The sequence below is a fragment of the Scyliorhinus canicula genome, chromosome 15 (genome assembly GCF_902713615.1).
Source record: "Scyliorhinus canicula chromosome 15, sScyCan1.1, whole genome shotgun sequence".
In the NCBI taxonomy this organism is placed as follows: Eukaryota; Metazoa; Chordata; class Chondrichthyes; order Carcharhiniformes; family Scyliorhinidae; genus Scyliorhinus; species Scyliorhinus canicula.
In genome coordinates, this window is record NC_052160.1 from 21,856,816 (window position 1) to 21,883,861 (window position 27,046).

A 27,046-nucleotide genomic window follows, 5' to 3' on the forward strand; every position below is an offset into this window, starting at 1 on the left:
GAAGATGTATGTGGATCATTGAGCTGAACAGGTTTGTCTATGAAATACAGCTTTAAAAAATGTGCAGTGGGTTATCCAAAGTCCTTTTGTGACTTGAAGTGAATGACTAAAAATCAACTAATGCAACTTCTCATTTCCCCCAGTGTGTCTGTTTTATTCCTCCACAAATTTTCAGGCAATAGGGCAGCACGGTACCATGGTGGTTAGCATAAATGCTTCACAGCTCCAGGGTCCCAGGTTCGATTCCCGGCTGGGTCACTGTCTGTGTGGAGTCTGCACGTCCTCCCCCTGTGTGCGTGGGTTTCCTCCGGGTACTCCGGTTTCCTCCCACAGTCCAAAGATGTGCGGGTTAGGTGGATTGGCCATGCTAAATTGCCCGTAGTGTCCTACAAAAAGTAAGGTTAAGGGGGGTTGTTGGGTTACGGGTATAGGGTGGGTTTGAGTAGGGTGATCATGGCTCGGCACAACATTGAGGGCCGAAGGGCCTGTTCTGTGCTGTACTGTTCTATGTTCTATGTTCTAGATTCCAATGGTAATCATGCAACAATGTAGTTCTCCATTCAGCCTGTGTGAGGCATAACAGCATCGATCAGCTGGGCCAAATGGCCAGTTTCCCTGCTGTAGATCCTGTCCCGTTTTCACATACATGTTATCAGCAACACCCAAAATTCTTTGGATCTACCTCCTTAGCATTGTCTGTCTCTGACCCTGTCACGGCACATCTGCTGTTGAAACCCTTGTGGTGGTATGAATGAGAGCACTGGTTTCCCATTGGCTCTGGCTGGTCATGTGCCTCTCGGCTGATTGGCTGGGACTAGTCATGTGACTGCTCACCAATGGGTCGAGAGGCAAGTAGACCCCGCCTCTGAGGCGGGGTATAAGTGCCCAGAGTTCCCGGCGGTCAGCCTTTCTCTGTAGTCGACCACCGGGCTAACATCTAGCTGATTAAAGCCTAAGTTTGGACCTTCATCGTGTCTCGCGTCCAATTGATGGTACATCAACCCTCATCCATGCTCTTCATGCTCGAGATTGAACCGTTCCAACACACTATTCCTAACTGGTCTCCCACTTTCTACCCTCTGTCAACTTGCGGTCATCCAAAACTCTGTTGCCTGTGTCGTTACTCACAGCGGGTTGTTGTTTGAGTCCTGGTCAATCAATGTCTTGATTTTAAAATTATCTTCCTTTCATATCCCTTTATGGCCTCCCTGTGATCTCCTTCTATCCTCCGAGATATCATGTGCTTCTCTAATTCTGGCCTCTTTTGTAAAGTTCCGATGGTAACTCTACAATAAGATCTAAGAAACAAGTCTTAACGTCTTCGACTCCAGGATTCTTACGTTCAGAAATCACCAAAACAGTTCTCCTCAACAAAACAGTGCCACCTGTATCCCCTTTATATACTGGTGCAATCCATTAAACAATTAAAACCCCAGTTCTACCTTAAGTACTAGGAAATATTAACTCTTTCCTATGTTAACTCTTTCCTGGGGCAGCACAGTGGCACTGTGGTTAGCACTGTTGCCTCACAGCACCAGGAAGCTGCGTTCAATTCCGACTTTAGGTCATTCTCCCATGTCTGCGTGGGTTTCGTCCGGGTGGTTCATTTTCCTCCCACTGTCCAAAGATGTGCGGGTTAGGTGGAATGGCCATGTTAAAGCTGCCCCTTAGTGTCCAGGGATGTGCAGGTTAGGTTACGGGGATAGGATGGGGCGGACATGGGTAGTTGATTCATTGAAAGGGCCGGTGCAGACTCAATAGGCCTCCTTCTGCTCTGTAGGGATTCAATGATTCTTCTATCATTCCAACATCTTGACCAACCCTGATTTTAATGGTTCTACCATTGGTGGCCGTTCTTTCAATTGCCTCAGCCTCAAGCTCTGGAATATTCTCCCTCCACCTCTCTGCCTCCATACCTTGCTTCCCTCCTTTATGATACACCTTAAAACCTACATCTTTGAACAAGCTTTTGGTCACCTGTCTTAATATCTGCTTACGTGTTATATGTTATATTTTGATCCATAATGCCCCGGTGAACCACCTTGGGATGCTTTACTATGTCAAAGGTGCTAAATGAATACAAAATGATGTTTTAACTAATCTGGGACAGATTGAATGCTGAATTGGATTTGTATGACACACACACACTCTATATCTATCTCACTATGTACATACACAGCTTTGCGCCCTCATTTACATCTATACACCACTTTCATTGTGAACAATTCAGATAGGATTCTGATGAAGGGTCACACAATCTTACTATTCCCATTGGGCCCAGCTGGATCTGTCTGGATCAGTGTCATCGAACAGAGCGCATCGATACGCAACCCTGAAACGGAATTCAGCTTTGCCCAACCATCCCACCAGTTAGCTCACTGTTGCAACCATTGCTTGAAAGGGATATTTTCTCAGCAACTGCAGACAGCTGACTGCTGGAGAGTCTGCCAGCCAAATTGGTCAAAATAGTTTCCATGCATTGTAACAATGGGGGATAGCTCGAGATAAATCTCACGGATAAAGTTCTGTGGTCTGTTTAATGCTTTAATAAATTACACTGGGGTAAGTTGGAGATACAATTAAGTGCATTTAGAGATGAGCTCCGACTGAATTATTCCTGCATTTAAACCCAAGTTGCATTGTCTCAGGCATTTTGTAAATTTGACTCTAAACCACAGGGAGAGAAGTATTTGGGATAAGCTGCTTTGTGCAATGCAATACACCCCTTTTTGTATCGCTATCGGAGGAGAGTTAGTTTCACTCCCCATAGCAACAGAAAACTACATTTTTGATTGCATTGTCTTGTGTACATTATTGGAGTTAATGCTGGCTTGTAAAAATCCCACTCCAGAGACCCAAGCACAGGAATCCAGACTGACTCTCAGTACTGAGGGAGTGCTGCACTGTCTGTGGTGCCTTTCTGTTCTCAATGAAGTTACTGTGAAAATCCCGTAGTCGCCACACTACAGAGCCTGTTGGGGTACACTGAGGAAGAATTCAGAATGTCCAATTCACCTAACAAGCACGTCTTTCGGGTGGAAACCAGAGCACCCGGAGGAAACCCACGCAGACATGGGGAGAACCTGCAGACTCTGCACAGAAAGTGACCCAAGCGGGAATCGAACCCAGGACCCTGGCGCTGTGAAGCAACAATGCTAACGACTGTGCTACGTGCCGCCCTTGATGACATTTCAAACGTGCTTCCATTGAAAGGGTGCTATAGAAATACACGTTTATATTTTTTTGAACAGATCTTTTTCTTTTAGTTTACATAACATGAATGGATGATGATCAGCCGGTTAAGTTACTTACGGTTTGCCTGTTAGTATGTTGCCTATTCTCTTCTGTACAGTGTAATGGTAAAGACACATGTTCATGTCATTCACAAGAGTAATGGCATCAGCTGCTGCAGATGTGGATATAGTTTTCATGATCACTAACATAACATGGGTGGTAAGAAATAGGTTGTGTTTCAGTGTTTCCACTTTTCTGTCTGGATAGCCCGTTACCCCTTGTCCTTCGGAAAAGGTGTGGAGAACAAATCAGACTAAAGCTAATATGGGAACAAAGAAGGAGGCATGGAGGACAGGGGAGCAAACACTTGGTCATAGAATCCCTGCAGCGCAGAAGGAGGCCATTCAGCCCATTGAGTCTGCACTGATCCTCTGAAAGGGCAGGGGGTACCTTACCAAGGCTTACCCCACTGCCCTCTCCCAGTAACCTCACCTAACCTTCACATTTTTGGACACTAAGGGGCAATTTAGCATGGCCAATCCACCTAACCTTCACATCTTTGGACACTAAGGGGCAATTTAGCATGGCCAATCCCCCTAACCTGCACATCTTTGGACTGTGGGAGGAAACCGGAGCACCCGGAGGAACCCACACAGACACAGGGAGAACGTGCAAACCCCATACAGACTGTCACCTGGGGCTGGAATTGAACCTGCGTTCCTGGCACTGTGAGGCAGCAGTGATAACCACTGTGGCACAGTGTCTCCTGTGGCCAAACATGTAGATTTCCAAAGAGGATAGAGATAGGGAGGAAATTCTCGAACTTCGGGAATGTAACGCACAGCCACCAGTGGCAGAGTACAGGAATTTGAGGCATGGGCAAGATCTTGGAGGATCGGAGGATCGGGCAGGATTACAGTAATACGGAAAGGAAAAGGCCATGAATGGATTTGAAACAAAAGATGAACATGCTAAAACCAAGCTGTTGTTGTACCGGAAACCAGTGAAGGTGAATAAGCAATAGATTGTGAAGGGTGGACGAGACTTGGCGAGCGTTAGGGTCCAGGCAGCAGAATTTTGACAAACTCAAGTTTGTGGAGGATGTAGGGTAGGAAGTATGCCAGGAGAGGATTAGAATAGTGGAGTCTGGAGGCAAAGCCAGGATGGGGGTTTCAGAAGCGAATGAGCTGTGACAGGGGTAACGATGGGCGATATGACAGAGGTGGAAAGATGCGCTCTCTACCATGGAGAGGAGGCTCAGTTTGGGGTCATGTAGAATGCTGAGTTTACCAACATTCTGAGACAGTGGCCAGATGGGGGGAGGCGGGGACGTGATCGGTGGCTAGGGAATGGAGCTGGGGGGGGGGGTCAAGGTGTTTCTGCCTGTTGGGCCATCAAATGTCCCCCAAACCCTGGTCCTCCAACATTGTCCCATTAGCAAAGGAGCCGGGGTTTCTTTATTCATTGGTTTTGAGGTAAAGCTGAACTTTGGGTGCCTGAACACCTCAAGCACCGGGACAGTACTCAAGGACGTTGGTGTCTGTGAGCAGGAACTTCTCTGAGATTTCGCACAGGGTGGTTCCATTCTGGAAAATATTAAAATATAAATATAAAAAGCTGCAGGATATAAAGGAATGAAGCAAAGCCAAGAAAAAAACACATTCAATTCTTAGGAGGATTATGCAACGCTTTTACTTTAATACGACACAATATGCCAGAAGATAGGACACCAGGGCACAACTAAGATTTAATCAATGTTTTTGTGTCGTGGTGATCACCTGACTCACAATGGATTGACATAATTGGAGTAAGTGATAGTGGGTGACCATGAAGTCACTGAGTAGGTACATTCGATCTTCCCTTGTTCCACATTTTAAAGCTCCACTATGTGCAAGGGCTGTCATCTTGTGAATGTAATCTCACGGGCAGTACTAATTCCCTGTATCGTGTGTGCCTGAGCAAATCCTGTCCTGTTGGATCTATGAGCGAGCCAAATCTGAACTCCCAGTGCTGCTAACGACACGCACAGGCCCTTTGATGTTTCACTTTACTTCCATTTCATTGGGGATCTCAAGGCGACAGTCAGCCATTCGATCACGTCAGTAAGCACAGGCCATGGCCGCAATCCATCCAGGTTCAGGAGCTAGCTTTCCAAGCCATTGAAGAGCCAGTGAGGGACAGTGTGGGTTTTTTTTAATACAATGCGCACTGCCAGAAGGGTTAATATTCAGCCTCATTACAGCACCAAAGTAGGCTATTCAGCCCATCATGCATATGTTGTCTCCTTGGAAGAACTGTCAAACTTGTCCCACTGCTTTCACCTTTCCCCACGTTCCTGCAAATGTGTTTATTTTTATTAGTTACTATTGAATAGGCAAAAGAAGCCTATTTCCGCCTCCCTAACGGTGCCTGTCTCTGCTCCGGCCTCTGCTGTTGAAACCCGAATCCATGCTTTTATTAGGGCAAGACTTGATTATTCCGATGTTCTCCTGGCCAGCCTCCCATCATCCATCCTCTATAAACTTGCCAATCTGTTGCCTTGGCGATTCCTGATACGACAAACTGTTGATTCAGGCAACGTTCCAGATCTAACATGCTGAATTTTCCCAGCGTAGAGTATTCTCAGCTGTCGAGACCATTCCTGGATCCGTATCCCAGCCAGGATAGCAGCACTCCTATCAATTTCCCAGAAGACAGCCAGTTATCAGGCCCCCTTGCCGGGAATGCCATCCAGTGAGGATGCAGCGTGCCCTGGCTGAGCAGCAGCCTTCACTGTGTCTGCAGTGAGACGGCTGCTGAGGCAAAGGCAGCAGGAGAGGGAGGATAAAGAACAAAGAAAATTACAGCACAGGAACAGGCCCTTCGGCCCTCCCAGCCTGTGCCGATCCAGATCCTTTATCTAAACCTGTTGCCTATTTTCCAAGGATCTACTTCCCTCTGTTCCCCACCCGTTCATATATCTGTCTAGATGCATCTTAAATGATGCTATCGTGCCCGCCTCTACCACCTCTGCTGGTAAAGCATTCCAGGCACCCACCACCCTCTGCGTAAAAAACTGGCAGCATCTGTTTGATGCCAGTGTCTGCCTCTGAACGGGAAGAGGGCGGGTGCCAAGAAGCCGCCGGCAGAGTGGGAGCTGCTGATCCCCTAAAAAGACATTTTGATGTTAGAACTATACCACGAGTATCCAGGCAACAGAAGCATACACGAACTTCAATCCGCAGACACATTGGGCGGGATTCTCCGATAATCGGCGCAATGACCCGGTGCCAAAAACGGTGCGGATCACTCTGGCGCGGGCCCCCTCAAATGGCGCAAATTCTCCGGCCCGGAATGGGTTAGTAGCAGCATGACGCCATTCGCGACGGCGCCACTCGGCGCGCACGCCCGGCGTCATGGCCGCCCGCCGCGGAGCCCCGAGGTTCCAGGAGAGCGACATCGAGGAACTCCTGGATGCAGTAGAGCAGAGGAGGGAGGCCCTGTACCCCGGACACGGTCGCAGGGTTGCCCCACACCTCAGCCGGCGCCTATGGAAGGAGGTGGCAGAGTCCATCAGCGCTGTGGCTGTGAAACCAAGGACAGGAGCACAATGCCACAAGGTGAATGGCCTCATCAGGGAAGCCAGGGTGAGTACCCCCCCCCCCCCATGTGCGGCACACCCCCAGGTGCAATTAACGCTAACCTTAATGTGCTGCGTACCTCTGCCAATATACGCACAACCGCGGGCCTGTGTGTATATCCCTGCCTCACACTGTTGCCCTTTATCCTTAGGGGGGCAGCCACAGAACCCTGTCGCAGCCGAGCCAGGACGCCCCTACCCAGGACACCCCTACCCAGGACAGCCCTACCCAGGGCAGCCCTACCCAGGACAGCCCTACCCAGGACAGCCCTACCCAGGGCACCCCTACCCAGGACACCCCTACCCAGGACAGCCCTACCCAGGACACCCCTACCCAGGGCAGCCCTACCCAGGACAGCCCTACCCAGGACACCCCTACCCAGCATAGCCCTACCCAGGACACCCCTACCCAGGACAGCCCTACCCAGGACACCCCTACCCAGGACAGCCCTACCCAGGACAGCCCTACCCAGGACAGCCCTACCCAGGGCACCCCTACCCAGGACACCCCTACCCAGGACAGCCCTACCCAGGACACCCCTACCCAGGGCAGCCCTACCCAGGACAGCCCTACCCAGGACACCCCTACCCAGCATAGCCCTACCCAGGACACCCCTACCCAGGACAGCCCTACCCAGGACACCCCTACCCAGGACAGCCCTACCCAGGGCAGCCCTACCCAGGACAGCCCTACCCAGGACACCCCTACCCAGGACAGCCCTACCCAGGACAGCCCTACCCAGGACACCCCTACCCAGGACAGCCCTACCCAGGACAGCCCTACCCAGGACACCCCTACCCAGGACAGCCCTACCCAGGACAGCCCTACCCAGGACACCCCTACCCAGGACAGCCCTACCCAGGACACCCCTACCCAGGACACCCCTACCCAGGACAGCCCTACCCAGGACAGCCCTACCCAGGACACCCCTACCCAGGACAGCCCTACCCAGGACAGCCCTACCCAGGACACCCCTACCCAGGACAGCCCTACCCAGGACACCCCTACCCAGGACACCCCTACCCAGGACAGCCCTACCCAGGACAGCCCTACCCAGGACAGCCCTACCCAGGACAGCCCTACCCAGGACAGCCCTACCCAGGACAGCCCTACCCAGGACAGCCCTACCCAGGACACCACTACCCAGGACAATCCTACCCAGGACACCCCTACCCAGGACAGTCCTACCCAGGACACTCCTACCCAGGACAGCCCTACCCAGGACAGTCCTACCCAGGACACTCCTACCCAGGACAGCCCTACCCAGGACAGCCCTACCCAGGACAGTCCTACCCAGGACACTCCTACCCAGGACAGCCCTACACAGGACAGCCCTACCCGGTACAGCCCTACCCAGGACAGCCCTACCCGGTACAGCCCTACCCAGGACACCCCTACCCAGGACACCCCTACCCAGGACAGCCCTACCCAGGACAGCCCTACCCAGGACAGCCCTACCCAGGACACCCCTACCCAGGACAGCCCTACCCAGGACACCCCTACCCAGGACACCCCTACCCAGGACACCCCTACCCAGGACACCCCTACCCAGGACAGCCCTACTCAGGACAGCCCTACCCAGGACAGCCCTACCCAGGACACCCCTACCCAGGACAATGGCCCAGTCTCAGCAGGCCATGGCCCAGTCTCAGCAGGCCATGGCCCAGTCTCAGCAGGCAATGGCCCAGTTTCAGCGGGCCATGGCCCAGTCTCAGCAGGCCATGGCCCAGTCTCAGCAGGCCATGGCCCAGTCCCAACAGGCAATGGCCCAGTCTCAGCAGGCCATGGCCCAGTCTCAGTAGGCCATCGCTGAGGGCATTAGCGCCATTGCCCGTGTGCTGTCCTGCGTCGCCCAGGCACACACAGGGATGGCCATCTCCCTGAGCTCCATGGCTGCAAACTTGCAGTCCCTTGTCGATACCAGGGCTGGCCGCCTGGACTGGCAGCACTAGGTGTCGGGAGGGTGTTGGATGGCCGGTCCGTTCGCACCCCCGACCCATGTAGAGGCCCGGGGGCCATCGGGCACCCCGAGGGAGGAGGAGGTGCGGGGGGTCCCGGAACATCGCGGCACCTCGGGCTCCCCCCCCCCCCCCCCCTTCTGTCCCAGGTGCATCTGGTGGCCAGGCTGGCAGCTCACCATCCCAGTCGCCCGAGCCGCAGCCTGGCCCATCTAGTCTGGGCCGCCCCAGGAAACGGCCGCCAAAGGGATCCCGAGTCACAGGGCAGGAATTACAGGAGTCCATCTCCAGTTCTGCTGTACCGTCTGGGGAACCACCTAGACATAGTGAAAGCGCCCGTAAGGCCAAACAATTAGACACTGAGTAAGTAGGCACGGGTGCAAGGCACAGATGAGTTATAGGGGCTAGGGCACGTGTATGGACTGTTTGTCATTAAAATCACTTTCACACATACTAATCTGCCTTTGTGCTCTGTCCAGAGTGTGCGGGGGTGTGGTATGAGGTGAGCGTCAGTGTGTGTGTGTGAGGGGTGGTATTACGTCGGCCCCAGGTGAGTGTGCCCCCCCTCCCCCCGGGTCGCCGTCGCCATCCCCCTGGGCAGAGGACGGTACCGCGCGCTGCAGTGTCACGGCCGCATGCAGGGATGGTCCGGGTGGAGGGTGGTACCTTGGCCATGGGTCAGACATTGTCCAACAATGTAGAGCCAGGAGCCCATCGCAGAGCGGGTCGTCATCATCCTCCGTGGCCTGCAATAGACACGCTTCCACCGGCGACCGTGTGAGCCCGGCCCTCCCTCCCTGGCACTTGTCCCCCCTCCCCGGCACTCACCCTCTCTCCCCTCCCCGGCACTCACCCCCCCTCCCTGGCACTCGCCCTCTCCCCCCTCCCCGGCACTCACCCTCTCCCCCCTCCCCGGTACTCACCCCCCTCCCCGGCACTCGCCCCCTCACTCTCCACCACCCCTCTCCACCCCCCTCCACCCCTCCACACCTCCGCACCCACCCCTCAACCCCCCCCCCCCCCCACACCCCCACCTCCCCCACACAGACTGCGGCCACGCCGTCACTTCTCCTGCGGCCACCCCACGCCGTGACCTACCTCCACGCAGTCCGGCATCAACCATCGGCACTGGTTGACGCCGTTAAACAGGTGTTTTGATCCGACCGGGAGAATTTGGGCAGCCCCGGGGTCGATAGCGTCACGCCGGTCCCCGCCATTCTCCGAGGCGGGCGGCGCGATACACGCCTCGCCGACTTTTGGGGGGTCAGAGAATTCGGAGGCTGGCAGGGGCAGGATTCAGGCGGACCCCCAGCGATTCTCCGACCTGGTGGGGGCTCGGAGAATCCCACCCATTATCTATTGGGCTGGATTCTTCGATCCTGCAGCTATGTCAGAGTGTCGGCGCTGCCCCTGCACTGATGCTCTGCCCGATGGGGGGGGAGGGAGCTAGCAGTAGCGCAGCGTAAAGCCCCCCCGGCTTTACCTGCGGATATGGCCGGGTACATGGCACAGGTGCGCACAGTGGCGGCCGCGCTCGACAACATGGTGCAGACCCGGCCTGCCAAATACCGCCCCCCTATAACCAGCCTCGCCACCTCCAGGCCACCCCCACCAGTCCCCCAGCCCCTGCCGAAGCCCCCTCTGCCAGCGGAATGGCTCCTCCCTGCATGTGGAGGTGTTGGACTCAGTTCGCAGCCGCCACGCGAGGTCTCCCCAAATGCTGCGAGCACATGCGAGCGACGCCATTGGGGTCTCAGCCCATCGGGGTTGGTGCATTGGGGGAGGGCCTCAGGTGACATCCTGAGGCTGTCCATACGGTGTGTGGCGTACTGTTTTTGTGGGTGTGGAGCATCGTAAAAAGGGCGCCGTCACCGATTCCGGCGTAAACGTGGATTCTCCGGCCGATCGCCGGACGCGATTTCGGTGTTGGCAATCGGAGAATCCAGCCCATTATGTTTCAGACCTGACAGTTCACCCCACGCTGGATCGAGGTTGCAGCTAAAACGTAAAGGTCGTCTGGCCAATCGGCCTGCCTGCCAAATTGTGTTTGATTTGCCCCTGAATGGACTAAATTGCCTGCTGGAATGTCGGCGAACCTGCTTCTGACTCTGGCACAGGTGTTAGTTGACCACACAGGATGTACCACTAGGAGCTCTCCAGCAACCCATGTTTCTATTCCTGCTATCGACCAAAATATTGCACAAGTGGACGATGATGTCGGGGATGTGTGCCCGATACCTACTCACGTAATTTCACGCACTTCTGGGTTGGGCGCGCGCTCATCCTATCAACGTTAATTTCTGGCCCAGGTGTTCCCACACAGTGGAATGTCTCTGCCTGCGGAAGACATCAGGCTTATCGTTTTGTGCCAGTGCGGGGGTTGGAACATTGCCTGGCGCCAATCCCGATTTTCCCTAGACGCCCGATTCTCCGTCGCATTGGGGGATGCATTCTGGACATCCCAGGATGGAGAATCCCAACTCAAGATGCGCACAGCAAGCTCCCATACACAGCAATGTGATAATAACCAGGTTTTAATGATCATAGCAGCATAGTATTTTGAGTGCAGAAGGAGGCCATTCGGCCCATCGAGTCTGCACCGGCCCTTGTTGGTTGAATGATAAATGCTGGTCAGATCACTAGGGAGAACACTTTTTAAAAGAGGGCGAGGGGATCTTTTACACCCACCTTGGATGTTAGACAAGGCCTGGTCGTGTCTCAGCCTGCAAGTGGTACCTCCGACAGTACAGATAGCAAGCTCACAAAGAGGCTAGATAGGTTTTTGACAGCAGAACCAGTTGGGGGTATGGTCACGAGTAAGATTTTTTTTCCAACAAACTATCTTTGAGATTGTTGTATGGGCCGCAATGATCATTGTACTACTGCACGTTCCTCTGCTCCTTCGTCATGACTTGTCCTCGCTCCTGCAAAGCCACCCATTTCCTCCTTCCAGCGAAATAGCTGATAATATGTATGTTCAGAATAATGGAGTACTGTGATGAAGTGGGTTCACTACTTACTTTGCAGCCCATACTGATATTAAGAAGGGTAATCATCAGGCTAAGTTCCACATACATCAGTGTGGTATGCACACTCCCTTTGACTAAAGCATTTTAAGCAATGTATCTATAAATTGGCTTCCATTGTACTGACTTGCTCCATTGGAAAATTTTGTGATCCTGTCAAAGTGTGACAATTTGTATCTTCCCATCGTTTGTCATGTAACTAGAGTGAACTTACCAAAGGTGTTGAATTCCACCTCCACCCTCCAACCCCCTCTCAATAATTGGGTAAAATGATATTTTAGCTCCTGGGGACAGTGCCAAAAGAACTCCCTGGCTTTGGCAGCAAACTATTCTCTGGATTAGAGCCAATGAATTATCTCATGCAGTATGGGAAAATTAAAGGACAGTTCATACGACTAAAGAGAATGGGAGGGAAGCAAACGTTGATGAGGTATTTTCAAAAATGTAACACATGCTAGTTTACACTTCTCCGTAATGTCTGGGGCTCCGAACACTTCTTTTGTGTGAGATAGTGATTTACAAATAATACCTCTTCGCTAGTGTAACCCCGATGGAGATTACTGCTTAACTCTACTGCTTACGTTTAAACTGGCACCAAGTCCCATTGACCCATCACCCGGGTGCTCATAAGAACATAAGAACTAGGAGTAGGAGTAGGCCATCTGGCCCCATTCAATGAGATCATGGCTGATCTTTTGTGGACTCAGCTCCACTTTCCGGCCTGAACACCATGACCCTTAATCCCTTTATTCTTCAAAAAACTATCTATCTTTATCTTAAAAACATTTAATGAAGGAGCCTCGACTGCTTCACTGGGCAGGGAATTCCATAGATTCACAACCCTTTGGGTGAAGAAGTTCCTCCTAAACTCAGTCCTAAATCTACTTCCCCTTATTTTGAGGCTATGCCCCTTAGTTCTGCTTTCACCTGCCAGTGGAAACAATCTGCCCGCATCTATCCTATCTATAACCTTCATAATTTTATATGTTTCTATAAGATCCCCCCTCATCCTTCTAAATTCCAACGAGTACAGTCCCAGTCTACTCAACCTCTCCTCGTAATCCAACCCTTTCAGCTCTGGGATTAACCTAGTGAATCTCCTCTGCACACCCTCCAGTGCCAGTAGGTCCTTTCTCAAGTAAGGAGACCAAAACTGAACACAATACTCCAGGTGTGGCCTCACTAACACCGTATACAATTGCAACATAACCTCCCTAGCCTTAAACTCCATCCCTCTAGCAATGAAGGCAAAAATTCCATTCGCCTTCTTAATCACCTGTTGCACCTGTAAACCAACTTTTTGCGACACATGCACCAGCACACCCAGGTCTCTCTGCACAGCAGAATGCTTTAATATTTTATCATTTAAATAACAATCCCATTTGCTGTTATTCCTACCAAAATGGATTACCTCATATTTGTCAACATTGTATTCCATCTGCCAGACCCTAGCCCATTCACTTAACCTATCCAAATCCCTCTGCAGACTTCCAGTATCCTCAGCACTTTTTGCTTTACCACTCATCTTAGTGTCGTCTGCAAACTTGGACACATTGCCCTTGGTCCCCAACTCCAAATCATCTATGTAAATTGTGAACAATTGTGGGCCCAACACTGAGCCCTGAGGGACACCACTAGCTACTGATTGCCAACCAGAGAAACACTCATTAATCCCCACTCTTTGCTTTCTATTAATTAACCAATCCTCTATCCATGCTACTACTTTACCCTTAATGCCATGCATCTTTATCTTATGCAGCAACCTTTTGTGTGGCATCTTGTCAAAGGCTTTCTGGAAATCCAGATATACCACATCCATTGGCTCCCCGTTATCTACTGCACTGGTAATGTCCTCAAAAAATTCCACTAAATTAGTTAGGCACGACCTGCCCTTTATGAACCCATGTTGCGTCTGCCCAATGGGACAATTTCTATCCAGATGCCTCGCTATTTGTTTCTTGATGATAGATTCCAGCATCTTCCCTACTACCGAAGTTAAGCTCACTGGCCTATAATTTCCTGCTTTCTGCCTAACTCCTTTTTTAAACAGTGGTGTCACGTTTGCTAATTTCCAATCCGCCGGGACCACCCCAGAGTCTAGTGAATTTTGGTAAATTATCACGAGTGCATTTGCAATTTCCCTAGCCATCTCTTTTAGCACTCTGGGATGCATTCCATCAGGGCCAGGAGACTTGTCTACCTTTTGCCCCATTAGCTTGCCCATCACTACCTGCTTAGTGATAACAATCCTCTCAAGGTCCTCACCTGTCATAGCCTCATTTCTATCAGTCACTGGCATGTTATTTGTGTCTTCCACTGTGAAGACCGACCCAAAAAACCTGTTCAGTTCCTCAGCCATTTCTTCATCTCCCATTATTAAAACTCCCTTCTCATCCTCTAAAGGACCAATATTTACCTTAGCCACTCTTTTTTGTTTTATATATTTGTAGAAACTTTTACTGTCTGTTTTTATATTCTGAGCAAGTTTACTCTCATACTCTATCTTACTCTTCTTTATAGCTTTTTTAGTAGCTTTCTGTTGCCCCCTAAAGATTTCCCAGTCCTCTAGTCTCCCACTAATCTTTGCCACTTAGTATGCTTTTTCCTTCAATTTGATACTCTCCCTTATTTCCTCAGATATCCACGGTCGATTTTCCCTCTTTCGACCGTCCTTCCTTTTTGTTGGTATAAACCTTTGCTGAGCACTGTGAAAAATCGCTTGGAAGGTTCTCCACTGCTCCTCAACTGTTCCACCATAAAGTCTTTGCTCCCAGTCTATCTTAGCTAGTTCTTCTCTCATCCCATTGTAATCTCCTTTGTTTAAGCACAAAACACTAGTATTTGATTTTACCTTCTCACCCTCCATCTGTATTTTAAATTCCACCATATTGTGATCGCTCCTTCCGAGAGGATCCCTAACTATGAGATCATGAATCAATCCTATCTCATTACACAGGACCAGATCTAGGACCGCTCGTTCCCTCGTAGGTTCCATTACACACTGTTCTAGGAAACTATCGCGGATACATTCTGTAAACTCCTCCTCAAGGTTGCCTTGACCGACCTGGTTAAACCAATCGACATGTAGATTAAAATCCCCCATGATAACTGCTGCACCATTTCTACATGCATCAGTTATTTCTTTGTTTATTGCCTGCCCCACCATAATGTTACTATTTGGTGGCCGATAGACTCCTCCTATCAGTGACTTTTTCACCTTACTATTCCTGATTTCCACCCAAATGGATTCAACCTTATCCTCCCTAGCACCGATGTCATCCCTTACTTTTGCCTGGATGTCATCCTTAAATAACAGAGCTACACCACCTCCCTTACCATCCACCCTGTCCTTCCGAATAGTTTGATACCCTCGGATATTTAACTACCAGTCGTGACAATCCTTTAACTTCGTTTCAGTAATGGCCACTAAAGCATAGTCATTCACGATGATTTGCGCCATCAACTCATTTACTTTATTCCGAATAATACGTGCATTCAGGTAAAGTACCCTTATGTTGGCTTTTTTACCTCTGTTTTGAATCTTAACATCTCGATCAGTAACCTCTCCTAAGTTATATTTCCTCTTAACTTTTCTCCTAATTTTCCTTGTCGTTGAACCCATATCTTCATGTAATAACCTGCCACGTCGCTTACCATTAATGTTTTTACTTCCAGTGTTATTCCTTTTAGCATTACTGGGCCTATTCACTGAGCTCCCCTCAGTCACTGTACCTTGTACTGTCGTCCTTTTTGATTTTTGACTCTGGCTTCTCTGCCTTACACTTTCCCCCTTACTTCCTTTTGCTTCTGTCCCTGTTTTACTACCTTTCAACTTCCTGCATCGGTTCTCATCCCCCTGCCACATTAGTTTAAACCCCCCCAACAGCTCTAGCAAACTCCCCCCCTAGTACATCGGTTCCAGTCCCGCCCAGGCGCAGCCCGTCCAGTTTGTACTGGTCCCACCTCCCCCAGAACCGGTTCCAATGCCCCAGGAATTTGAATCCCTCCCTCTTGCACCATCTGTTGAATGTTGCCACGCATTCATCCTATCTATCCTGACATTCCTACTCTGACTAGCTCGTGGCACTGGTAGCAATCCTGAGATTACTACCTTTGAGGTCCTACTTTTTAGTTTAAATCCTAACTCCCTGAATTCAGCTTGTAGGACCTCATCCTGTTTTTTACCTATATCGTTGGTGCCTATGTGCACCACGACAGCTGGCTGTTCACCCCCCCCCCCCCAGAATGTCCTGCAGCCGCTTCGAGACATCCTTGACCTCTGCACCTGGGAGGCAACATACCATCCTGGAGTCTCGATTGTGTCCGCAGAACCGCCTGTCTATTCCCCTTACGATTGAGTCCCCTATCACTATAGCCCTGCCATTCCTCTTCCTGCCCTGCTGTGCAGCAGAGCCAGCCACGGTGCCATGAACCTGGCTGCTGCTGCCTTCCCCTGGTGAGCCATCTTCCTCAACAGTATCCAAAGCGGTATATCTGTTTTGCAGAGAGATGACCGCAGGGGACACCTGCACTACCTTCCTACTCTTGCTCTGTCTTTTGGTCACCCATTTTCTATCTCCTTCAGTAACTTTCACCTGCGGTGTGACCAACTCGCTAAACGTGCTATCCACAACGTCCTCAGCATCGCGAATGCTCCAAAGTGAGTCCATCCGCAGCTCCAGAGCCGTCAAGCGGCCTAACAGGAGCTGCAACTGAACACACTTCTTGTACGTGAAGGAGCCAGGGACAGTGGACGTGCCCACTTTGACTCCTGGTCTGACAGATTCTCGATTTAAAAATTCTTCACATTCAATTCCCGCCAAGACCTGAGTCCTTTCCAGTTCTCTAACCATCTCCAGCCCTGTGCTGCTGTGAAAATTCTGCCCTCCTCCAGTTCCTTCGATCCACCAGAGGTGTACCTCTGACAGGGCAGCACTCTGTGCGTTCCGCTGCCTGTGTGCTCTGCTCAGGAATTCCTTTCCCAAATCTTTCCTTCCTCATCCTCTAATCTCTCTCTTAAGACACTACTTCAAACCTCTTTGACCAACGTTTTGACCACCTGTCCTAACACCTCCGTATGTGGCTGTGTGTCGGATTGTGCTTCTTCATGCTCCTATGAAGCTTCTTGAGATCTTTTACTGCATTTAAAGGGCTAAGGAAACGCAAGTCATGATTGGTGATCTGACCATGCGCAAAGCAGGTGACTGCTTTTCCCATTTCCACGCTCTTTGAAAAGACTGAGGCTGGATTCTCCGGTCCATTAGCCGCGTGTTTCTCGGCAGTGCACTGTTTGCTGCCGGCGGGATTCTCTGATTTCCCATTGAAACCATCCCATGCCGCTGGGAAACCCACGTCTGGAGGGTGCACTGTCAACGGGAACAGAGAGTCCCGACCGTCGGAAAATTCTGGCCATGTTCCCGCAAGCGGCCAATGCGGTTCCACCTTGTGGCCAAACTACCGCGTTGGGAAACCCACAGGTGTGGGTGCACTGCCGGTGGACTGAAGGATCCCACCGACGGAGAATTCCACTGCATTACTTCCACTATGCCATCTAACCAATACCCAGGCTGTCTGAAGCCCAGGCCCCGGACGGGGATTGGGGACGGCGTGGGGGGGGGGGGGGGGGGGGATGGTGTCTCGGCCGATACGGCCACCTCCAAACCCTCAAAATGAGCATCAGGAATAAGAACATAAGAACCAGGAACAGGAGTAGGCCATCTGGCCCCTCGAGCCTGCTCCGCCATTCAGTGAGATCATAGCTGATCCTGTGTGGACTCAGCTCCACTTTCCCGTCCGAACACCATAACCCTTTATTCCTTTAGTCTTCAAAAAACTGTCTATCTTTATCTTGAAAACATTCAATGAAGGAGCCTCAACTGCTTCACTGGTCAGGGAATTCCATAGATCACAATCCTTTGGGTGAAGAAGTTCCTCTAAACTCAGTCTTAAATCTACTTCCCCTTATTTTGAGGCTACGCCCCCTAGTTCTGCTTTCACCCGCCAGTGGAAACAACCTGCATCTATCTTATCTATTCACTTCATAATACTATATGTTTCTATAAGAACCCCCCCCCCGCCCCCCGCATCCTTCTAAATTCCAACGAGTACAGTCCCAGTCTACTCAACCTCTCCTCGTAATCCAACCCCTTCAACTCTGGGATTAACCTAGTGAATCTCCTCTGCACACCCTCTAGTGCCAGTACGTCCTTTCTCAGGTAAGGAGACCAAAACTGAACACAATACTCCAGGTATGGCCTCACTAACACCTTATACAGTTGCTGCATAATCACCTGTTGCACCTGTAAACCAACTTTTTGCGACTCATGCACTAGCACACTCAGGTCTCTCTGCACAGCAGTATGTTTTAATATGTTAGCATTTAAATAATAATCCCTTTTGCTGTTATTCCTACCAAAATGGATAACCTCACACTTGTCAATATTGTATTCCATCTGCCAGACCCTAGCCCACTCACTTAACCTATCCAAATCCCTCTGCCGACTTCCGGTATCCTCTGCACTTTTTGCTTTACCACCCATCTTCGTGTCGTCTGCAAACTTGGACACATTGTACTTGGTCCCAAACTCCAAATCATCTATGTAAATTGTGAACAATTGTGGGCCCAACACTGATCCCTGAGGGACACCACTAGCTACTGATTGTCAACCAGAGAAACACCCGTTAATCCCCAATCTTTGCTTCCTATTAATTAACCAATCCTCTATCCATGCTACTCCTTTACCCTTAACGCCATGCATTGTTATCTTATGCAGCAACCTTTTGTGTGGCACCTTATCAAAAGCTTTCTGGAAATCCAGATATACCACATCCTTTGGAATAGGACAATACATGACCAGTGACCGGTAGGCCAAGTCGACCTTCGGCCCTGAAAACAAGATACGATGTCCTCTATCAAATCTAAAACCCGCAGTCTGCAAATCAAAGTTACTGGAACATGGCAGTCAGTTTTTGAACTCACTTGGAAACTCTTCCACCACCTCTCGCCAGGGTAGGGCTCAGTGATGTGCCCCTCTCAGTTCCCCACTCCTTCTCCCGAACCTGTCAGGATGGACGACAAGCCATGTAGCAGAATCTCAACAGTATGGTGGCGGGCTCCCACCAGGGAAAATGTTCTCTCAAGTGCACCTGATGCGCCTCGAATAAAGTGTCCCACAATTCCTGGAAGTGACCCCTTATTGTAATGTTGGATGGCCTGATTTATATTACAAGAACACTTGTTGCTAAGGCTATAAACAATTTAACATTACAAAACATTAACTGTGGGTCAAATAAATACAAAACAACAGATGAATAACAGTATGAACATGGACAAACCACGATCTCTCTCTCAGCTCCCTAATCAGTCACCTGACTCTAACATTCACTTCAATACTAATAAGGCTCCTAGTGGTCAGTCAGTGAATTACAACACAACCATGATATCACTACATCCCCTTTCCTTTGAAGGAATAAATTAATACATTATCATCAGTATATTTACATGTGATATCATTAGCCTGCGAGTCTAACAGTATTAAAGGTTTCCTTTAAAATGTTTAAAACTGATTTAACAGGTATATAAAAACAAGAACAAGCATAGTATGTACAAATAGTTCAAATCTACAAATTTGTTTTCAAATCAAATTTTCTTCTGACTCTGGTTGATCTTCTCAAAGTTTGACCTTGCTGCTGAGCACTTGTAGATTCAATGTTCTCCATGACATTCTCATGCTCAAGAATTGCTGAACTATCTGACACTGCAGCTGACGTTGATTCTGATGTAGATTCATCATCCATCATGTTATTGTGAAAGTCTACTCTGGTTGTCAAGAGCGCGCAACGATTTCTTCTTAAAACCAACCCCTCCTCTGTCTGTACATTGTTGGAACGAGGTGCTCCTTCTTCAAGTACAATGGCTTTTCTCGACCAATTGCCTGAATCTTCTACTTTCACAATATCATCACTACTCAGAGGTGGTATAGTTCTGGGCACTCTATCATAGAACTGCTTTTGTTTTGCTTTAATGTTTTGCATTTCCTGCAGTACCACTACATTCTCCTCCCTATTTTCCAAGTATGGAAGTGTGATATGCAACCTTCTATTCATGAGTAACTCTGCTGGCCATCTATCATGTGACAATGGTGAAGCTTTGTAATGTGATTTGCGAGATATGGATCAGATTGACTTTCCTTTGCTTCCTGTAATGATTGTTTTCCAACATACACACTTTTTCCGGGAAGATCTTTGGGATCAATGCCTATACGGGAATCACCATTATTTTGTTTCACACATACCATGGAATTTAGCCCATTGGTAGGTTCTTCTATCTTCTTCATCACTTGTGGTTTTGTATCTGATACGGGTGGTAGGGTAGAAATTAGATTGACGTGCATATCTGGAGAAATTTCACGACTGATAGTTTGTATCGGTGCTTTAGATAATGCATCTTCTTTAAATTGTATCTCGTTGGCGAATGGTAGTGCATTAAAATCAGTGAGCGCATCGCTGAATTTGCTGAAAATGTTCTCAGAATCATTGGCGTGTTGATCCACTCCTTTGTGGATGCTATTTACCAACTGCACTAGACCTAATTCTTCACAGGACTGAGCACCTAACAATGAATCCAAGCCCTCTGATACATTACAGATTGGCCAGAATTAACTGTGTTCTTCACCACCACACTCAGGTCACAAGCACCATAACATTTAATGCTTGAACCATTATAATCTCTCAGAGATATTTTGTGATTTCTTCTAATCGGCTGAATTTTTAGATTTTTAAAATCAGTCATGCTGATTAAATTGGCTTAAGCACCAGTGTCTAACTTCAATTGGACCACTGTACCGTTCACTTCAAGGGGTAGCAGCCATTTGTCCTCATCAACCGCTTTTATTTGAAACGTTTGCATTTTTTTAAGTGCTGGAGAAACTTTTAATGTCTCCAAAAAATTATTTTTCTCTGTTTTTTCTCTCCAACACTCAATGATATTTCATCACTGGGGACTGTGTCTTCCACTGTGCTGACGGATCTGGGGTTGAGCTTAGAGTAACAATTCTGAGCAAAGTGATTTTTTTCCTTTGCATCTGGAACAAAACGTGCCAAACACTGGACACAGGCTTAATTTGTGCCTTTGACCACATCTTTTACACAGAAATACTTTGTCCTGATCTTTAACCTGTTTGGGGTGAGTGAGGAGCTGCAGGAAATTTCCCGCCTTTTTTTGGAAGTTTCCTGCCTTTTTGGACAAAGGGCGGCAACTGGAGTGCTTTCTTCCGAGAAGATTTACTGAGAAACATTTTAGAATGCTGTGCTGCTAGCCAGCCAAATCTTAACTATTTGTTCCAAAGTCAGCTCCGATTCCCTCAGCAACCATTCCCTCAGCTTATTGTCATTCACACCAAACACAATTTGGTCCCGAATCATGTAAGATTCCTCCACCGCAGACAAATTACAGGTTTTAGCTCTTCACTTTAAATCAATGATGAAATTACCTGTGTCCTCGTCTGACATGATCTAAACACATAGCGTTCATAAATTTAATTCTTTCTGGGGGTGCAATGTTCATCGAATCTTCAGATTACTTGATAAAATTTTTACTATCTTCATCGTTTGCAAATTTAAACATATTGAACACAACAATCGCTTCGGGCCCTGCCGCTGTTAGGAGCATCGCTACCTTACGCAAATCTGATTGATCTCCTACATTTACTGCAGTAACAGATTAAACTGTTGTTTAAACACACGCCAGTTGCTGTGCACATTACCATGAAATCTGAGACTCATTGGTGACTTCAACGACTCCTTGTAGTTCATTCGTGCAGTCTGCAAAATCTTCAAATCTCTGTGGACCTCATGGCAGGTGTCATTCGATGATGTGCTAGTTTTTTTTTCAGTGTTTAATACCATCCAATCCTGGTACCATGTAATGTTCTTGTCAGATGGCCTGATTTATAATACAAGAACACTTGTAGCTAAAGCTATAAATGATTTATTAACATTTTATAAAAATAAATTTCAAGTACCCAATTATTTCTTTCCAATGAAGGGGCAATTTAGCGCGGCCAATCCACCTACCCTGCACACCTTTGGGTTGTGGGGGCAAAACCCATGCAGACATGGCAAGAATGAGAAAACTCCTCACAGACAGTGACCCGGGGCTGGGATCAAACCTGGGTCCTCAGCGCCGTAGGCAACAGTGGTAACCACTGCGCCACTGCACCGCCCTGATTTATTAACATTAACTATGGGTCAAATATATACAAAACAACAAAATGAATAACAGTATGAACAAGCAAAAACCACAATCTCTCTCTCAGCTCCCTAGTCAGTCTGAGGTCACCTGACTCTAGCATTCGCTTATACACTAATGAGACACCTAGTGGTCAGTCAGTGAATTACAACACAACCATGATATCACTACTCTGATGACCTGCACCAAAGAGACGAGATTTTCAGCAAAGACCAGCATCTCCATTGGCAGCCATCATCTGATGCACACAGCACCGCCAATACAGGAGCCCACTCAACAGCAACTGCACCACTAAAAGCAGGGCCCCACCACAGCCCGCTCCAGCTGTCACAAGAAAATGAGGATTTTAACTGTTCTTCTCCGCTCTATCTCACAAAGACATTGGTCAGCCAGTTCCCGGACATAGCACAAGCTAGGTAAGCAAAGAAAATAAAAATATGAAATGAGCAAAAGGACGAAAAGGCAGATTAAAAGCTGAGCTGAGTGAAAATGCAGCCGCTCCCCCACCCACATCACGTGACCTCCCGCTCTTTCTATTTTAATTCTTTACCACGTTGTGAAATTAGAACATAGAAGAATGTAGAACAGTACAGCACAGTACAGGCCCTTCAGCCCACGATGTTGTGGCAACCATTTATCCTAATCTAAGATCAACCCAACCTACACCCCTTCAATTTACTGCTGTCCATGTGCCTGTCTAAGAGTCGCTTAAATGTCCCTAATGACTCTGACTCCACCACCTCTGCTGGCAGTGCATTCCAAACACCCACCACTCTCTGTGTAAAGAACCTACTTCTGACATCTCCCCTATACCTTCCTCCAATCACCTTAAAATGATGTCCCCTCGTGACAGCCATTTCCATCCTGGGGAAAGGTCTCTGGCTATCCACTCTATCCATGCCTCTCATCACCTTGTACACCTCTATCAAGTCACCTCTCTTCCTTCTTTGCTCCAGTGAGAAAAGCCCTAGCTCCCTCTACCTTTCTTCATAAGACATGCCCTCCAGTCCAAGCAGCATCCAGGTAAATCTCCTCTGTACCCTCTCCAAAGCATCCACATCCTTCCTATAATGAGGTGACCAGAATTGGACACAATATTCCAAGTGTGGTCTAACCAGGGTTTTATAAAGCTGCAGCAAAACCTCGCGGCTCTTAAACTCAATCCCCCTGTTGATGAAAGCCAACATCATACGCCTTCTTAACAACCCTATCAACCTGGGTGGCAACTTTGAGGGATTTATGTATGTGGATCCCCAAGATCCCTCTGTTCCTCCACACTTCCAAGAATCCTGCCTTTAACCCTGTATTCAGCATTCAAATTTGACCTTCCAAAATTAATCACTTCACATTTATCAAGGTTGAACTCAATCTGCCACTTCTCAGCCCAGCTCTGCATCCTGTCAATGTCCTGCTGTAACCTGCAACAACCCTCAACACTATCTACAACTCCCCCAACCTTCGTGTCATCTTCCTTGACTTTGTTTCATTTGGCCCACTGGATGAACTGCCGCTTTAGGCTCAGTGGACAAACTCCTGCTTGTCCTTATTCTCTGCAGTAAGGGAATGCAGGAAGCACATTGACAGAGCACCTGAGAACATCACCAAAGTGTCGGAGGGAGTGTTGCCTTGTCAGAGCTGTTGTCTTTCCGGTGAGACATCATACAAAGGCCCTTTCAAGTGGATTTTAAAGATCCCATGACGCTACTGGAAGAAAAGCAAGGGAATCTTCCCGGTTGTCATAGGAACATAAGAATTAGGAGCAGGTGGAGGCCATTCAGCCCTTCAAGCCTGCTCCACCATACAATCATGTAATAATCCCCACAAGACCCATGGGGATGACACAAACAATCTCTCCATGGGACTTGTGGAATATGAGCTCCCCCGCTGAGGGGCGGAGGCCGAGCACTGAGGCTTGTTAAACCGGCCTGGATTGCGACCAGCATGGTTAGCAGTCCCGGCTGGGACCTATGTGCTGTGTGCCGTGTTGCGGCCTTTACTTTTGCTTTACAAATAAACCTACATTTACATAACTTCCTCGGGACCCCTGAAGATTTTATAAAGAAGATCATGGCTGATATGGTTGTGGTCTCTACTCCACTTTCCTGTCTGACCCCTTTGACTCCCTTGTCCATGAAAATTCTGTCTAACTCAGCCTTGAATGAATTCAATGACCCAACCTCCACTGCTCTTTGGGCAAGTGAATCCCACAAACTCATGACCCACTGAGAGAAAAGAATGTTCATCTCCATCTTAAAAGGGAGACCTTTTATTCTTAAACTGTGTTCCCTAATTCTGGTCTCTCCCATAAGAGCAAACATCCACCTCATATCTACCCTATCAAGTTCCCTCAGGATCCCCGATGTTTCACCTCTTATTCTTCGAAACTCCATTGGGCCTAGTGTTGTCCTGGCCCTTATTCACCCCTCGGTCCCACAATAATACACATGATGATACACATGGCTGGTTTTCAAGAGAAGATTTAGGATGTGAGATGGGGTGAAGATCATTTCGATTGCTTTCTGTCCAACGTACCTGTGGTCAGTCTGGGAAATTGCTTTACAGGAGCCAGTGCGTTTGCTGTGAATGAATTTACCTCATTTCCATTTGTAACTAGGCCTCTTTTTCAAATCGCTGATAGAATGGTACAAGCGCTGACATATTTATTGGGCAATGGCTCTCAAACTATTGGGAGGGTCAACTACCTGGGTAGATTTCTATCGGATTTGTCATCTTTTAAGTATCTAAAAGTCGCATAAGTGATTTTGGATCATGCCCAGGAGCAAACACACAAAGTTAAGAACCTGTCCTCTGCGATATCCTGTAGTTCTCTAACTCTGGCCTCTTGTGAATTGCCTCTGGTATAAGGGTCTGATACCCACAGGGTTAACGTGGGACTGTGACTGTGTACCACCCATGCAGAGACGTAAGAGAACACATAACCCACACACCTCGGAGTCAGTCCAGTGTTGGACAGAGCCCAAGTCAGCATGGAGACAGTTCCGAGCTTGAACTCTTTACTGTATATACACGCATTGTACGTGCAGTTAATAAATACATCCAGCTAACCTACTTAAGACAAGGAAGACTTCATTAAGACCCTCCAAGCACTGTCCAACAACATTCCCAATCAGAATCAGGGCAGCACGGTAGCATTGTGGATAGCACAATCGCTTCACAGCTCCAGGGTCCCAGGTTCGATTCTGGCTTGGGTCACTGTCTGTGCGGAGTCTGCACATCCTCCCCGTGTGTGCGTGGGTTTCCTCCGGGTGCTCCGGTTTCCTCCCACAGTCCAAAGATGTGCGGGTTAGGTGGATTGGCCATGATAAATTGCCCTTAGTGTACAAAATTGCCCTTAGTGTTGGATGGGGTTACTGAGTTATGGGGATAGGGTGGAGGTGTTGACCTTGGGTAGGGGATAGGGTGCTCTTTCCAAGAGCCGGTGTAGACTCGATGGGCCAAATGGCCTCCTTCTGCACTGTAAATTCTATAAATCGAATCGCTCCACCATGAGTGGCCATGTCTTCAGTTGCCTCTCTGCCCCTCTACCTCACTTTCCTCCTTTACCCCTTCCTATCTCCTTGACCAAGCTTTTGCTCAGCTGACCAAACACCGCCTTATGTTTCCCGGCGTCATACATGGTTTTATAACGTCCCTGTGAAGAACCTTTGGATATTTCGTTATGTTAAAGGCGCCAAATCAATCTAAGTTGTTGTTTTGTGCTCAGCGCTTGCGTCAATGCAAGTGGTCATAGTTTGGGACAGCAATATGGCTGTCTTGGAAATAGAGACAGAAAATTCTGGAGTTTAACTCCCATCTCTTTGTACCAGGCTGAACCAAACTGGCGCCCACCCCCAGCCATGGCCACTGTAGGTCAATCTGTCAGTTTGTATGTCTTTCTTGGCACTTGTGCAGGTGTACTGACCTCCTAAGGGAAGATAACTAGCCCACTTCATGCTGCACACGTGTTCTTCACACATTGCTGCAGCCTTGCAGTTTGTGTCAAGCTCCCTGCCCGCGGTGCCATGTATAAGCACTTTCCTGGAAAGTCTCCACGGATCCCCGGCAGTCTGCGGACTCCAGCTTGGGCACCGCTGCATCCTGGGGGCACACTCTTTCCTAGTTTCCATAAATTACTCCAAGGGAAAAGATTGCAGCAAACATCCTTGAATCAGCAAACAATTAGTGAGTCAGCGAATGCAGAGAAGTTCAGAAATCCGACGACAGACACAAATCTGTTGACCTCGGTAAGGAGGGGGGGGGGGGGGGGGGGGGTGGCGCTTGGGAGAGTAGGGGGTGGGGGGTACCTCTGGGAGAACTGGGAACCCAGATGGAGAACTGATAAAATATCGGAGCCAAACTTATTGATGTCACTGGCTGTTCCTGCCTGTTAGCCAGGGAAAATCTGCTCCAGATCCTAAAAATAAACTTGCAAATAAGTGACCAGTCACTGATGTCGCAGAGTCACTCCTAAGGGCATGGAAAAGAATGCACAGAAACAAAAAAATTTACCGAGTAGTACTAACCGAGAGATGATATCTAGAGAAGGCACTTTGGCCTTTAAAGGCCTTAGCTCAAAACGTACTGGATTAACCTCGGGTTTTATTGTTCCCACAGCCTATGTGGTCTTCGTGCTAAATAGATCCCTTCTTGGTTGAAACTGCTGGTGTTTTTTTTTTGTTTGAAGCACGTACACCAGTATTTCATTACAAAATGGTTGATAGATGTTTGATTGTCGTTCCATAGCTTCTGTCAGTCGCTTGCATTGAGGATGTATGGTGGGCCTGTGACTGTTTGTCTGACAGCCATTTAGCTTCAGTATAAAATTGCTTGATAATTGATGCAGGTCTGGAGAAAGGGCTGTTAATCGGATGTTAGTACACTCAGGTGTTGAAGGATAGTGTTCCACAGTCACAAGGGTGGAGCTATTGTACATTGACTTCAGCAGCCTCGAAGCGTGAA